General features: G+C 39.1%; 1 pseudogene; it reads left to right on the top strand.

Annotated features, from left to right (window-relative positions):
• LOC134204265 (sodium-coupled monocarboxylate transporter 1-like) overlaps nucleotides 1-14,848 on the top strand; it is a 28,621-nt pseudogene extending 13,773 nt beyond the window's left edge.
• Nucleotides 14,849-15,127: the final 279 nt, after the last annotated feature.

The following is a 15,127-nucleotide window of genomic DNA, read 5'->3' as shown; positions in this document are numbered from 1 at the left end:
ATTCTTTAATTTGTGTCTAGCTATTTTAGCAAACTTTACTCTAAAAAATAAGTCTCCATCGGTTGAGGATGCGAGAAATGTTTTTTATGACGCTTATTGAGGAAACTCCAATCTTTCCAAAACATGAAATTGTTATAGAAGGGTTAGAATCCTACCGTTTTAACTCAAATCCCGAACATGAGTCATATTCCAAACACTGGCGTTTTAGCGTCCAAAAACTAAATCATTCATTAATTTTTCGTACTGACGATCAAGATTATAAACGATTTCGAGTCCCTGTGGAGAAAATTAAACGAATAAAACTAAAATGGCCATTTAAAAGCGGATGTTCGGAATATGAGTCATGTTCGGAATTTGAGTCAAAACGTAATCAAAAGTTTTATTTTGTAAAAACATGCTATTGTAAAAAATGTAAAAAGGTAGCAATTAATATCGTGATTATGAATAACCTGGAAACTGTTCCGGTTCCATATTGAATTATGCATGAAAACGGTTAACATATAACGCCTATTGATAATATATTGATTTTTATCTTGATAATCATTAAAACCCAAGAAAAACACGATAAAACGTGAACACTTTTTATGCACAATTGCGATAAAATTTGTTAGCATTGAAAATATGGTGGTGAAGGTGATGAATGACAACCTGCATTGTTTCACGAGTAAACAATATTGTTAGAAAAAATCCCAAGGCAAATAAGTATTAGTATTATTAGGTTGTGAGCACCCTTTTGAATTTTGTCCATAACTTTGGTTCTAGTTGGTATTTTGTCTATATTCTTATACCAATGGAAAGCTAGACGTACAACCTTACTGCTAGCGAATATTTTTTTTTTCTTGAGCAAGCAAGTAAACGTGGAGGAGGTTAACTCCAGGTAGTGTGTGGGGATGGGTGATGTCATGCGTAACTCTTTACCCGACCCACTTAAAACCAAAACCCTTCCCGCCAGTCCTCAGTACCCCCGGCCCGCAATTGTTAGCAAATACATCAGGGGTGGACTATTGAGAACGCTCACGCCTATGCTAACAATAACTTGACGTTATGGTGAATAGGTATGGGTTGAGTACCAAACAAAGCTTTGATAGTATTGGTACAATAAAAACTTTCATATACTGTAGTAGTATTGCGTCAATTTATAAAAAACAAAGAATATTAGTAGGGTGGATCAAAAACGACCCAGCACCTCACCACGCTCACTCGATTCCAGTCCCCATGTTCCAAAGTGTCCTCAAAACCGATTTGAACAAAAAACTGGTTGAGCGCAAGCCGGTTTAAGCTTTGTATGGAAAACTATTTTTTTATTGTCTTGGCATTAATTAGGTTTTCGGCCCCAGATGCAACTGTGTATGAAAAACTAGAATGGGAAACTCAAACCTTTTATTACACTGGCTACGGCGCTTCCTCTCCAAAAGCTGGCGAAAAGAGAACCCACATAGCTGAAAGCAACATTCCAGAGGACTTCAGTGAACGAAAACCGCACCGCAGTGAAAGATCCATTGATTACGTCACGCAACATTATAGCATTTTTATACTCCACTCACCCTCTGTCACACTTTTGGTATGGAAGTATCTGCTCCTGGTACGATAGTGTAGGACTTAGACTAGATTCTCAGAAGTATCTGCCCCTGGTGCGATAGATATCACAGACAAATTCTGCATTTTGTAATGAACTGGTATCGTTTTCACTGATGCCTTCTGGAGAAGCCTAAAATATCATGCGAAAGAATCGCAACCTCGATTAAAAATCGACTCCGGGAACTATTGGAACGACCATTCAATATGGATTTGTCTATGGAGTTGAAGCTCTTAAATATTTTATCCAGTCATATGGTCTCGCCCCCTCGCCAGCGCCCAAATGACGGGGGTGCCAGAATCAGAATAATGTTAAATCCAACCTCGCCATATCAATCTGTCATGCCAAACCTGAAACGACCTGCGCATTGTAAGCCTCTATTCAAACCAGCCCAAACCATTGATGACACCCAAATTATAAATCATAATCAACTCGAGCGTGGCGAAGCAAAAATTATTTTTGAGCCACCCTTACTTATAAGTTTGCTGCCAAAGCCGGTGCCGGTGCACCGCGGTGTTTACATTCGCTCCGCGTTCAGTTTCTTTTTTAATCGTTTTTTCGGGCAAAACTAGCAGTTTATACTAAGTTTTCGGTTCAAATAAGGAGTGATTCCCAAAAGTGGTGTTTAATTTTAGTATTCTATCAACATTTCGGGCTGCTCATGTGCGGAGAAGTGAGTAAAAAATTGATTTTTCCAATGCCCTTGAGAAGAAGTGGAAGTGCAGTGATGAACGCAATTAGAATCAAGAACGGCTATTAAATTGGCACGAAACTGCTGATTTATGCTACAATTCAAGCCGGTCAATACATAGGATTCATTGAAGAAACATGTTCATTATCACGAGAAGTGAGGAAATATAGTGAACAGGTTAGTAATGTGAAGTATTAAACTTTTGTTCGATGCTATTTGATGCATTCTGAATCGTTGGTGGAGAGGAGTGCGGAGGTGTGGGTTGTCCCGTGGAAGGTCCGGTGCCATAGTGGCTACCATCGTGGTACTCTTCCAATCTGCGTCCTTAATACACATACAATAACAACATCGACTTCAAGGCTGGTAACCCTCACCACCCGTCGATCGCAAAAGCTATGATAGTAACCTCCAGCGGTCCGTATCACAATCTCACGTTGAGGACGAGCATTCCCTGACAACAACCACCGCGCATGAAACCGCAAATGACCTCTATATCTACATACGGAGGTCCCCACAGCTTCCACCATGCGAGCATGTTGGCTGTCGGGGTGAGTAAAGTATTCACTGCATCACAGGTGCTCCCTTACTGCATTCGTTGGTTTTGTTCAAGACGCCACCACCGCTGCAGTTTCCCCTGACATACAATCTATTGAGATGCTGTGTTCACCGCATTCCATATATAACTTCCTCCCCGGCACATCCTCTCGACGAAGTTGTCCGCGTTGTATCCATACCTCGAATCGCGGGCATGCGAACATCACATGCTCTGGCCGATTCTACCACTCACCCACACATTCTGGACACTCTGCAGAATCTGCTAAGTTTTCAAACCTGTGTAGGAATTCTCTTTAAAGCAACCATGTTCAGACAACACCTGTGTTAGGTGGAAGTTGACCAGAAAACATGGTCAGGTCAATTTCCACCTTCCATCGACCCAGTTGGACACATCCGGAATCAGTCTGTGGATCCAACGACCTTTGACTGCGGTGTCACATGCTCTTTGCCATTTGAGCAGCGAGGCTGCCTCTCTCTGACTCGTCGCATTTGCACCGATTCCCTTTCGTTGTAGCACTCCACATCTTCCTCTAGGAATATGTCTATCGGCATGGTGTGATTTTATCAATTTGAAACATTTTATTCAATCAAAGTTAATTGCCTATTTCCAGGGATTAAACCACCCAACTTGGACATTAAGGTGATTATACAATCAAGCCATGTGGTGAATTTCAAATTCACCACACGGTTTTCTACTTCTAACATCAAAAGTTCAAATCGAGCGTAATAATTTTCGTACAATACTGAATTAAAGTCGATTGTTTAGCATGAGTAAGCAAACCATCTACGGATGTTTCAATTCCCTGTGGGCGTTGTGGTTCTCTCTAATCCGTGCTCTTGAAAAATCACTAGAAAAAGCACGTGGTTTCCAAGATGGCCGATTTGTGGCTTTTTTGATAACCACCTTAATTGTAAATTAACATTTTATTGTCAATTTCGCAAATTTGAAATTTTGGACATTTCAGTTTTATGGTTCGGTTGTGGGCACCTTGAAAATCCAGCTAATAATGAAGAATAACAAATGAAATCCACCCAGTTTAAAAGAAAAAGACTCGCGCTTAGTTTCATAGGGGCGTAACTGCATACATCGATTTCTCTTCATCGGATTTTTTTTTATTTTTTATTATTGGTACCGAATTTCGATAGTTTGTCGATGATTTAATGGTTTGGTGATGATACAGGATGATTGTATCTTTGCAATTCCTCAGAATCAATAATCACGGTTGTAAGGGGCCAATTGAGTTATTAATGATTATATAAAAATCGATTAAGAGAAATCGATCGTCATACAGCTACGCCCCTATGAAACTAAGCGCAAGAAGAGTATTTTATTAGTTTTTATTGTCATGAAACAATAAAAACCTAGATTAATCCACCTAGCAGTGATAATGCCGTTCTCATGCTTTAAAGAAGGTAACGAAAACAATCACTAAAGAAAGGTCAACAATAGCACTTTAGGAAGTTGGATTTAACTTTTTCCATCAATTGACATATATTGCATTCATTTATATACATTGCAGGCATTTTTTTAAATTCGCGTTTTTCTTCTCAATGAGAGGTCCTATGAAAATAAATGATAATTTGTCAAAAACTTCGGAAGGCAATGTCTAAAAGGTCCAATTTGCCATTTAGGCAAACAATAAGACTGAATTCCCCGTCGAATGCAACTTGTTGCATGTAAATCGGTTAACGCTCAGTTCCAAAAAGGGCATATACAATGGTTAGATCCGCCTAAAAACAAATAAATAATAAAACTTATTATAACAATAAATTATGACTAAATAATTCGAAGAAAATGCATAAAAACAGCATAAAAATCAGTTTGTTGATATGTTTGATGATAAACTCAGGGATATTGAACGATTTGTCAATAAAAAGAAGGTGCCCATAACCGCACCTCAATAAAGGTGCCCACAATTGAATTCAGCAGCGCTTTTAGGAAAGTGATGAAAAAATTTTCGAGCTGAAATTTTGATGGTAATCGTTATTAAACCACAAAATAGAATTTACCGTATGAATGCGCATTAGAACTCACTTTTTCAATTCAATCACACCATTTTACGACACTCTGAAAAAGGTCAAACAAAATTTTCGTGTTGATTTTTATGTAGAAAAACATTTATTTGTTCATAGAAGCTTTGATTTTAATCCTGTAAAATTCGGGCTGAAGGGAGTTTTAATTTCTTCTGGCAGATACACCCCTTAAACTTTTTCAACAAAAAAAAAAGGAGCTGGCACAAACGATGCCGATTCCTAATATTTAACATAACATAACTTCTTTCATTTTAAACGTAAATCTTATTTAAAGGTTTACATCTCCAGTCTATTCGGTATGCTGCCACTACGCTAAATTTTTAAGTGTGTAAATGATATTTGATGCATTTTTGCCTATCTCGTATACAAAGTATACGTGAAGGCTATATGTTCGTTCCAAAAAACAAACGTTTTATAGGAAGCTCTGAGACCCATAGTGTTATATAGCTCGACGAATCGAGGTGATGTCTGTGTGTGTGTATGTGTTTGTAGGTGCGCAAAAAGTCTAGCTCACTTTTCAGGCACTTACCCTTGACTAATTTGCTCGCAATGACGACGAATTCGACGCAGAATCCTGTCCTGGCATTGTTTTGGCTATTGAAAAATTGGCCGGATCGGACTATGGACTCAGAAGTTATGGTCAAAAATACTTTTTTAGACAACAAAACGTGAGTGGAAAAATCTATATAACAGTCAAAAACTATTAAAATTTTGCTTTATATTTGTTCTATTTGACCTCTCTAAAGAATTTTTCTCGACACATTTTATAATGAGCAAGAAAGGCATCATCACCGCTATGGGGATTAATCTGAGTTTATTTCACCATTTCGATTGAATAACCATTATTTAGGTTGAATCAAAGGCAAACTCATAAAAAAGATCAGCAATAATTGAGTATAAATTTTTAATTAAAGAACAAACAAAAGATACAAATGTAACCTGAGGACTTTTAAAAAGCTCATTGTTTTCAAACACCGACAAGCAACCCTGTACTCTCAGCGCGATCAGACGGCTGTCCAGATTCTTTTCGACGTGCGTGATCTGGATATGCTCCTTCACTGCAGCAGCCTCTCCTCACATTCACAACAAAGCCACACGATATCAAATCTTTGACTGTTTATAAAGGTTCGGAGCACGTGGAGCTCGTGATTATTCCGATGTTGATGGATCCGAGGTTGTACAACGTAAGGAACCATTTATGAAATAGAATTTATGCTGGAACTTCAGAATAGATGGACTGGAAAATGGTAGGACAAAATTGAAATTCCTTGAGCAGTATGGAGCAGGCAAGTTAAACAAATTTCGAAACGCTTATATCAACAACTATATCGCATGATGTGTAAATTTGATGGGACCTGTCACTTTTCCCTTGCGGATAAAATTATTTCGTCACAGAAAAAAATATTTAAGTTCTGGAAGAGGAATGTATTCAACTGTCTAAGACGAGTTTAGTATTCTCCATTTAATCCCACTACGTTTCGTTATCTTTGCAGATACGTATTTCGAGCGCTGTGTGGTCGTATTCACTGATACTCGTAGAGATCTTTTCTATACTTTAGTAGTAAAGACCCACGGAACAATTAGATCAACATGTGTATTTCACGAAGCTGTCTTGATGTATTCTTCAAGAAAGTTTCACTTTCAAATTGTTTGTGCTCATAAATCCAGCTGTATTTACAGTAATTAATCCTCTATGTTTTCAAGGAGCCGTTTTGACCCGTATTTAGCACTTTATACTCAACTTAAGTCAATCAGAAACTGACTCTTTTGAATAGGTTTTTTTTTCTGAGAAGATTTGCTTACACATGTCACATGTTTTAATTAATTTCGGATTTAATTCCATATCGCGGATTTAACCTATTGAATCTTAGTGTCACATTTTAGGGAAACACTGCAGATGATCCAAGACATAATCAACACTTTTTCATCCTAAATTTATTTTCTCGTTTCAACCATTGAAAATACGTGATCAAGGAAAAATGGACAGATGAAACCCACGACACAAATAAAAATCGCAACAATGACTTCACTTTCAGGAATTAGGATTAGTTCAAATTTTCCAATCTTTGGGCAAACTCGTTGTATTCTTATAGTATTTATCAAATTAATATTAATTTGAAAATGATTTGATTGAAAAATAAAACATGAGGAGCGAGACTCGAGTCCACTGAGTTAAAGTCCAATGCGCTGCTTCGATCGTCCATGCTTAGAAACATAACAATCGAAGTGCAACTGGTTATGCATTCTACTTCGACTGACAGTACCTACTGTACAATGCGGTGAGAAAAGTTCCTGGAAACATGAATTATGATCATGATTCCATGAATTGACAATTTTATGATTTTTCTTGATTTTATGTTCATAATTTATGGGGAACGGATTTGTTTCCCTGTGCCTGTGCTTTCAGTTATGCTGATAATTATTTGGTAACTCAAATCTCTTTGAAACACAAACTTACTGTGAAGCCAAACAAAAATATTCATCCAGCCTTGGCATTCAGATCTTTCGTTAGAAAATACATCTTTTCAATTCAAAACTAATCGTTCCTGAAAATTGTATGCGTTATTTTCAGATCCGCAACATCTACCTCTTCTACATCGATGCCGATGGACATGATAATAGAAGTACCTTGGGTGTTCTGATTGGGCTTCATGTACTATTCGTTGTTGGCACAATAATAGCCATTGTTGCCGGAGCAGCAATAAGTTACTTCACTGGAGGACAGAAACAACCAGTTTCGGAACAGCTACTAACACCTTGCGGTCCGTCCACTTTATCGGAAAAATTCATAATGCAACTGAAGAGTACGAATGTAGGATTACTAAAACCAAATATATGCGCCACCATCAGGAGGTGCAAAAATGTGTAAATAAAACGTTCCTTTTACTTATTGAAATTTGTTTTGTTATTTTTAGAAATAGATTAGTTTATATTTCATGCAAGTAATGCTACCGCTTGTCTGCTTTCCCCATCGCAGGTCCTGACATATAGCTTGCATCCTATCCGCTGGAATTAATGACCTTACTGCTTTCTTATTTCTCTCAACTTCTTTGCTAAAGATATCAGCCTTCTTGATCCTGTTTCATCGTAGTTCTTTATGCCTAATGTATTAGCATGTAAACGTATCATAGAAGCCATTTAACTGATTTATCCACATTGGCTTGAGAAATCCTTCTCCAGAACGATTCTTTTTGTATGTTGATACCGTGCTGAATTCACCCATGTCGGTCGTCAACATGTAGATCAAACCTATATGTTTAACAGCTGATCAACTGCTGTCGAAGAGTTACAAAGGAAGCTCCACTTGAAGAGGCAAGTGCTGCATGGGCAGCTTCCCCAAAGCAATCAAAGCACTGCATGACACACTGTCTCAAAGCAAGTCAATGCTAGAGATATTTTTCCCTGGGCAATAGTCGATGGACCAGCCAAATTCAAAGTACTCAACTGCTTTTAGAAGTTCACTTTCAGAACAGCTCTCATCCTTTCAAGTAAGCTGTTCGCCATTGTTCGGAAACGCCGCCATAAACGATCCCGAATTTCGACGGGCAGACTCAAGCCTCCTCATCGAGGTTCTGCTCTTGAGATGAAATATAGGTTCGATGACATGTCATTGCTATCAAACGGTCCAATTCCAAGTAAATGGCGCCTGGAGACGGCAGTGAAACTTTGGCGAAATTTTGTAATACGGGTTCGCGTGTGCTCGCTTGAACGGTATCGATGTGGAAACTTTCACGGCTTCTACCGCCATAGCCGAGCAGGGATATTCGAGCAGTGAACTCCTCTTGGCAGCACGAGCACTTTTACTGGGATCCAATGCTATTTCCAATTTAAGCGCCAACCCCCTAGGTGTAGAGAATAAGATAGAATTATTTTATAATTGTGCTCACGATCATTGTTCGTAAAGAATTTATGAAACCTCTAATAGGCAAAAAATACATACATTGACGAACCTTAGCAATAAGCGTCATCTCTACTACGATTCAAATTTGGCTTCAACAGTTTTCCGAATCTAGATGAACCGTTCGGCACCTCATTCCCAAACGGACATCCATAATCAATTTTGTATCCAGTTCATACTGGTCAGTTGTTAGCACTCAACTTTTACCAAACCTGGTTTCACAGGTATTCAATCCACGCTTCTGCGGTCAACATACGTGGCCCAGGACAGGAAAATACTCTCGGGTGCGCCATTTATCTCCTAAATCCAGTCGTTGATATACTTTTGAGACACTGTCTCCGTTGACTAACAGCGTGAAAAAACGATTAAATTCCCCAATCAAATTATAATTCATTAATGGTCGTTCGCCTTCGGTACAATTTCTTACTCTCCACCTGGAACAGATTCATCCGATGATCCGATAAAAGTTTATGAGCAATCTCCCTTCGCTCCGGGGTTATTCCGTTCGGTATATTCTCTGTCGACCGTCGTACTTGGACGGGGTGCATCCTTATGATACATCTCGCCAGCTAGCCTTTTTCCCAGTAACACTACTTACTGGACAATAGCTCTCTTATGAATCACAATATCGGTTGTTACGGCAGCTTTGAGCCTTGTGAGGCAACGTGAAACTCGCGCTTTATGTTTGCCTCTCAGTCAATTCATCGGTGTATTGTACGTTTAGAAGGTCGCGTCATTCATTTTTCGCATATGAGGTGTCACTGTTGGGACAAACATTCATTTTGGCGTTACATTACCTATACAAGGATTCTATAATCAGAGTATTCCTGGTTTGGTATGCAGTCGCGTGTTGCACATCCTATTATCTATAAGTAATAATCTATTCCGATAAAATGGGATAAAAAGAATAATGTGTATGCAGAAGCGTAGCTGGTTTTAAGCAATTATGATGACATCGCTCCTAAATTAGTCACACAAGGCTATTGCTCGAATCCTTTCATGAAATTGATATATTTAGCGCCTATGTTCCATTACTTTTTTTTCTTTTGCATGGAAAATGGATAGAAAACTCAGGAAAAACACGGTGAGACATATATTATGCTGCTTTTAGTATCTAATGCAACTATTATTTACGATATAGTTAACGGAGAGCCTGGACGTGATTGAGTTACCGTGAAATTACCATCGATAATTCGAGTAACATTAGTAATTGAATTATTTCTATATTCAATGGAATCTTTACACTTATGTTAGAGATACCCGAGCGAAGCTTGAGAGCAAATCGATAACTTTTTTGATGTCAGTGGAAATCACCGATTATGACTACGCAATTTTGATATCTTTTTGATCATTTTAACAGTTATGAAAATAACCAGCGTATAGAAGAAAATCTTACTGTGGCATCAAATCGAAAAATATTCCTGATATCGATGAGAGCAAAATCCTAGCCTAATTTTGAAATTGGTTCCGATAACAAAAGAGGACATATGTAGTTTGGATGTTGGATCATACAAATTAGGAAATCTACAAGGCAAAATGAAGTTAAAATAATAGCAATCAATCATGATAATTCCATATTTGAAAACAAATTATAAATTCATTTTTCAAATCAAAACTGTTTTCTATGTGCTCTCATTATATTTTCCAGTACTTTTGCTCGAGTATGACATATATGGCTTGATTGATGACAGGGTTGACAATAGTCGTTCTCGTCGTAAGAAGAAAGCGAAAACAATATAGTCTTCTTCATAAGATTCCTATTCAGTTTTTTCGCGCCGCATGCCTACCCCGGAGATAGTCGCGCAGCCAAAAGTTATGACGATTTTCGTCGTCACTTCTTCACGGTACTGCACGTCATCATAGACGGAGTAGTTTAAAACATCGGAAATGGTGTCTCAAATAAACAAATAGTAGGATCTTTGGTAACACAAATGTCTTCATACGTTACTTCAAATTCATTATTTCATAGAATGAATTATTGGCAGTGGCTGATTTTCTACTCACTTAGCTGCTACGTCAAACGCTATAGTATATGCGTGGTAAATAGCGAGCAAGAGTTAACCATGCCAGAGGTTATGTAACATGAAAGACATCTAACGCAGGTTTTCTCAAGGAATTAGAACTTTTCATGCGAAAAAAACTATTTGGTACCGGTTAGTGAAGGATGGTGTTCATACTGCACCCTGCAAATATTTTTTCGATTAAGGTGTTTTAATTTTTGAAATTGAACCTTAAGATGCCTTTCGCCATGCAATTTCCGAAAGGATTAACCTCACTTGGTGTGCTGCTGTAAACACGCTCAAAGAAGACGATTACATTGATAAAAAATCTTCACGCATGGCAGCTGCCGACCGAAAGAATAATGGTATGGGAAGTCTTCGTTCTTCAGTGTCACGTCAGTTGACGATTGATTTGGATTTGAACGACGAAAACCCGGACCGTCGTGCGCGTCACGGGCTGGCGATGCGATCGGAAGATAGCACTGAAGACAACTCGTCGCTACTGCTGAGCTTTTCTTGTTGCGACGATGACTATTATCAGCCCTGGTTGATGATAATGGAATCAGGATTATTCAATGCTTATCAGAAACATTTCGAAAACTATTGGAAATAATTGAGATTAGAAAACTATTGTCATTGTACATGCTTTGAAGTTTCATTAATTCGAGACCAATAACGATGCCGGCTACGTCCTCACAGTCAATTTAGGGATTAGGAGAGAAAAAATAATTCTACACTCATTGTTACTAGAAATACTAGAGATATGAGAGATCGGCGAAAGACGCCATCTTGTTTCAAAATCATTACCGTCAAAAGCGATTCCACTGATTCGACCCGATTACATTTTTTGCTTCCATAAGAAGCAAGCAAAAAAGTTCAAGAAGTGCTTTGCCAATATTATTTTCACGATTTCATGCATTTTCATACGTTGCCATTTTCGACAGTTTTTCACTCCGCTGGTCTCTGGTTATAGGGTTGCCTAATTGTTACAAGTGAGACCGATGACTCTCTCCCCGTCTCCGTGTGCCACGGAAAAGTGATAGTTGAGGTCAGATGAGAAGGTAATCTATAATAAATAACCTGTGGTAGCGGAAGTAAATCATTCTTTTGTACGAAGTTATGTCAAAGTAATTCACACTAACCCGCACTGTAAAGCAGAACTAATCACTTCCGGACGATCGCGCGATCATTCTTGCGTCGGAAAGAAAAACACAGAGCAAACGCGCACGCATGATAGAATTAGCATTTCCACTTTATCACATTGTAAAATCCGTTTAACTTCACGTAGAAAGTAATACACACCGGAAATCATTACTTTTAGTGTACTACCCTTGGTGAGGGGCATCAATCAATTCATTTGTTATTGGTCGACGGTACAGCAGCAGTGCCTTTCTCTGCTTTGTTCTTCTTTCTACTCTCTCGGAAGGCAGCCAAGTTGGTTGCGACGAGACGGACGCAATGACGAAGGAAACAAGAACTGTGCAATAAAAATCCTATTCGACTAAATGCTGATGTCATGTTAGAAATTTGGAGCGAGTACTCGCGTCGATATGAAATCCTTCCGCACGCGATGGAATATGAGCAAGTCAAACCACCACCTTCCTTTTGCCAGTGGAGATATATCAAGCTTCCACACTGATATTCTTCCCTCCTCTTCATACAGGAGCTTGGCAAAAGGAAAGGTCGTCAATATGTGCAATCACAACATATTGCCCCTCCGCTCGCTTTCAAAATCGACTTACTATATAAAAAAAACATTCTTCATGCCTGCCGTATCCTAACGGAACTATCAATTCTATACTTTTGCCTCTAATTCTATCTTGCTGAACATGTGCGTCCAGAAGTTTGGAAGATGATGTTAGCATTTCCATATCAAATTGTAAATCGTTTAACTTCACGTAGAAATACTTACTTACACGAAATCTGATTAATTTAGAGAACAAAAAGTATTTTGGCCATAATTTCTGCGCCCATAGTCCGATCTGCCAAATTTTCGAAAGGGATCAAAAGAACAGCGTCGAACGGAACTTGTTGCAAGTAAATCGGTTGAGGATAAGTACCAAAAAGTGTGAGCTAGACTTTATTTATGCGCTTTTTATAACAAAAAGTATTTTGACCATAATTTCTGAGCGCATGGTCCGATCTGGCAAATTTTCAATAGGAATCAATTGGACCGGATTCTGCGTCGAATGGAACTTGTTGCAAGTAAATCGGTAGCTGGGACTTTGTCCAAGGACGTCAACCCTTGTCAACCCTTGGAAACGAATACAAAAAAACGAGCAAAGGATAATGTTTTAAACATAACCGCGAAAAGACACATGGGACTTGTATATAAACGTCTAACGTATTTATATTCTAACTTTTTGAATCTATGGGGCTTGATTACTAGGTATTAATATTGGCCCAAATGATAACTTCCCATGCTGGCTATGGGGTATTATGCAATGGTTGTTTTATTTTCTCAAAACTTCTGGAAAGGCTAGAAGTCATTATTAAATACATAATCAGAGAATTGCTTTGTATCTAACTATTCAGCTCTTATTTACTCTAGCAAATTTAGAGCATTTATAGATTTCGTATTGATGATAGTATTTAAAGTTTAAAAATTCTATAATAAAAATTTTCAGACTTGGACAAAATGTGCTATTTATGTAGGAACTGTCCGTTTTCCATCTCATACTGAAACATCATATATATTCATCTTATCGCCCTAACAAAGAAATACAGCAGCAATTTTGTTGCTTCCTTATTGCTAACTTATGCGCGCTTACTTCTGAGAAAAAAATCAAAATAAGAAACAAGTCAAGGAGCAGTTGACCCCTACTACGATGATTAAACCTATAAAATAATAATAAATCTCGAAATCGAAGATTTAAAAATTGTGAAACCCATAACTTTTCCTGTGGATGAACAGACCAAATCTCTCTGAACTAATTTTAATCTTCTTTCACGCACCACACTGTCCATGTAGCAGCTCAACCATAATCGGCGCCTTTAGCCGTGAGCTCAGAGCCATGCGGATGGGCGATTGCATCGATCGCAACCGACACCACTGCATTCAACCGTCATCAGTAACATAGAGCGACAAGAAATGCGTTCTCTTCTTTTCATGCATACTCCACAGGCACCCACTGCGGCAGCTATCCACTGGCGACTGCGTATGCTCGCGTACGCTTTAAGCACAGCAAACGAACGAGAAAAAAATTGATGAGCAAAAAGCACGTCCAGTACACGCGCAACTGCTGTCCACAACCTGGGAAGCCAATGAAGCTCGCATATGGGGGAGACACAGCTTCTTTATACACAAAAGAAAATCTTGCGGGTGAACCCGAAGACATGTGGCAATGAATTTTGATGTCCGTATTAGGAAATCGCGAGGAATTGGATTATATTTTTGACATTTTATTGACCTCAGCTATCGACAAGAATTGCTGATATTTTCAATAGCTTATCGTTGAAAATGCTTAAATTTCAACCTTGAAATTGGAAAACTGCTTTTGGAGAGTGTCCGAGTCGATTGATCGATATTAATCTTAAAAATCCATCAAAAGATAAAGGCGCTGAAGTAATGTTTCGAAAATCACTTCCCTTCCAGGCGTAACAGCTCTTGGTTTCCGCAAAAAGAAATTCTAAATTACACTTCAATGTAGCGTGGCTTCAGACGCCGTAAGTCCTGCATTCAAAACGAAGGAGCAGGCGGAGCGAATGTTTTCGCAAAAAGTGGGAGGCTGCGGCGATCAACAGTGATGGCGTAGGCAGCAGTAGCACCCAAAAGAAGAGCTGAAGCAGCTGAAAAACGCTGAGAGAGGGAGCGGAGCTTACAGCAGACACACAGCAGACACCAATGAGCATCCAAAATACTTACGTATCGGAGAAGCGAAGCAGGGGACTCGCCATGGGAGAGCAAGGAAGTCTCGAAGAAGCAACGGATCGTGCGGTTGTGCCCCAGCATACTCAAAGAGATGACAGCAATCAAGAACGATGATTATGGCAAACCGTGGAAAGCTTCGAGTGAGAAGAGAAGAGAGAAAGAAGCAGGAGGTGGTGGAGAGGTGGGCAAGGTGAAAGATCGGATGGTCGGCTGTGCCCGTTGAGACTTACTCACGCATGAGTCACCAAAGAGATGGAGTGATGCTTCAAATGCATGGTGTTTGGACACCAGGCGGCGCAAACTGCAAAAGGTCCGGACAGATCTGGTCTATGTAGAAAATGTGCACGAAGACACGTTGCTGAAGGACTGTACGAAAGCAACCAAAATGCCTGCTCTGCAAACCGGAGGATTAGAAACGACCATGGCCGACGGGTGGCTACGATGCCACACCTGCATACAAAGAAGAGCGAAAGAGCGGACCGGGATTAATGGAGAATCATCC

This window comes from Armigeres subalbatus, unplaced genomic scaffold (assembly GCF_024139115.2).
Source record: "Armigeres subalbatus isolate Guangzhou_Male unplaced genomic scaffold, GZ_Asu_2 Contig491, whole genome shotgun sequence".
In the NCBI taxonomy this organism is placed as follows: Eukaryota; Metazoa; Arthropoda; class Insecta; order Diptera; family Culicidae; genus Armigeres; species Armigeres subalbatus.
Note: the sequence above shows the minus strand (reverse complement) of the source record. Positions and strands in the feature narration are given on the sequence as shown.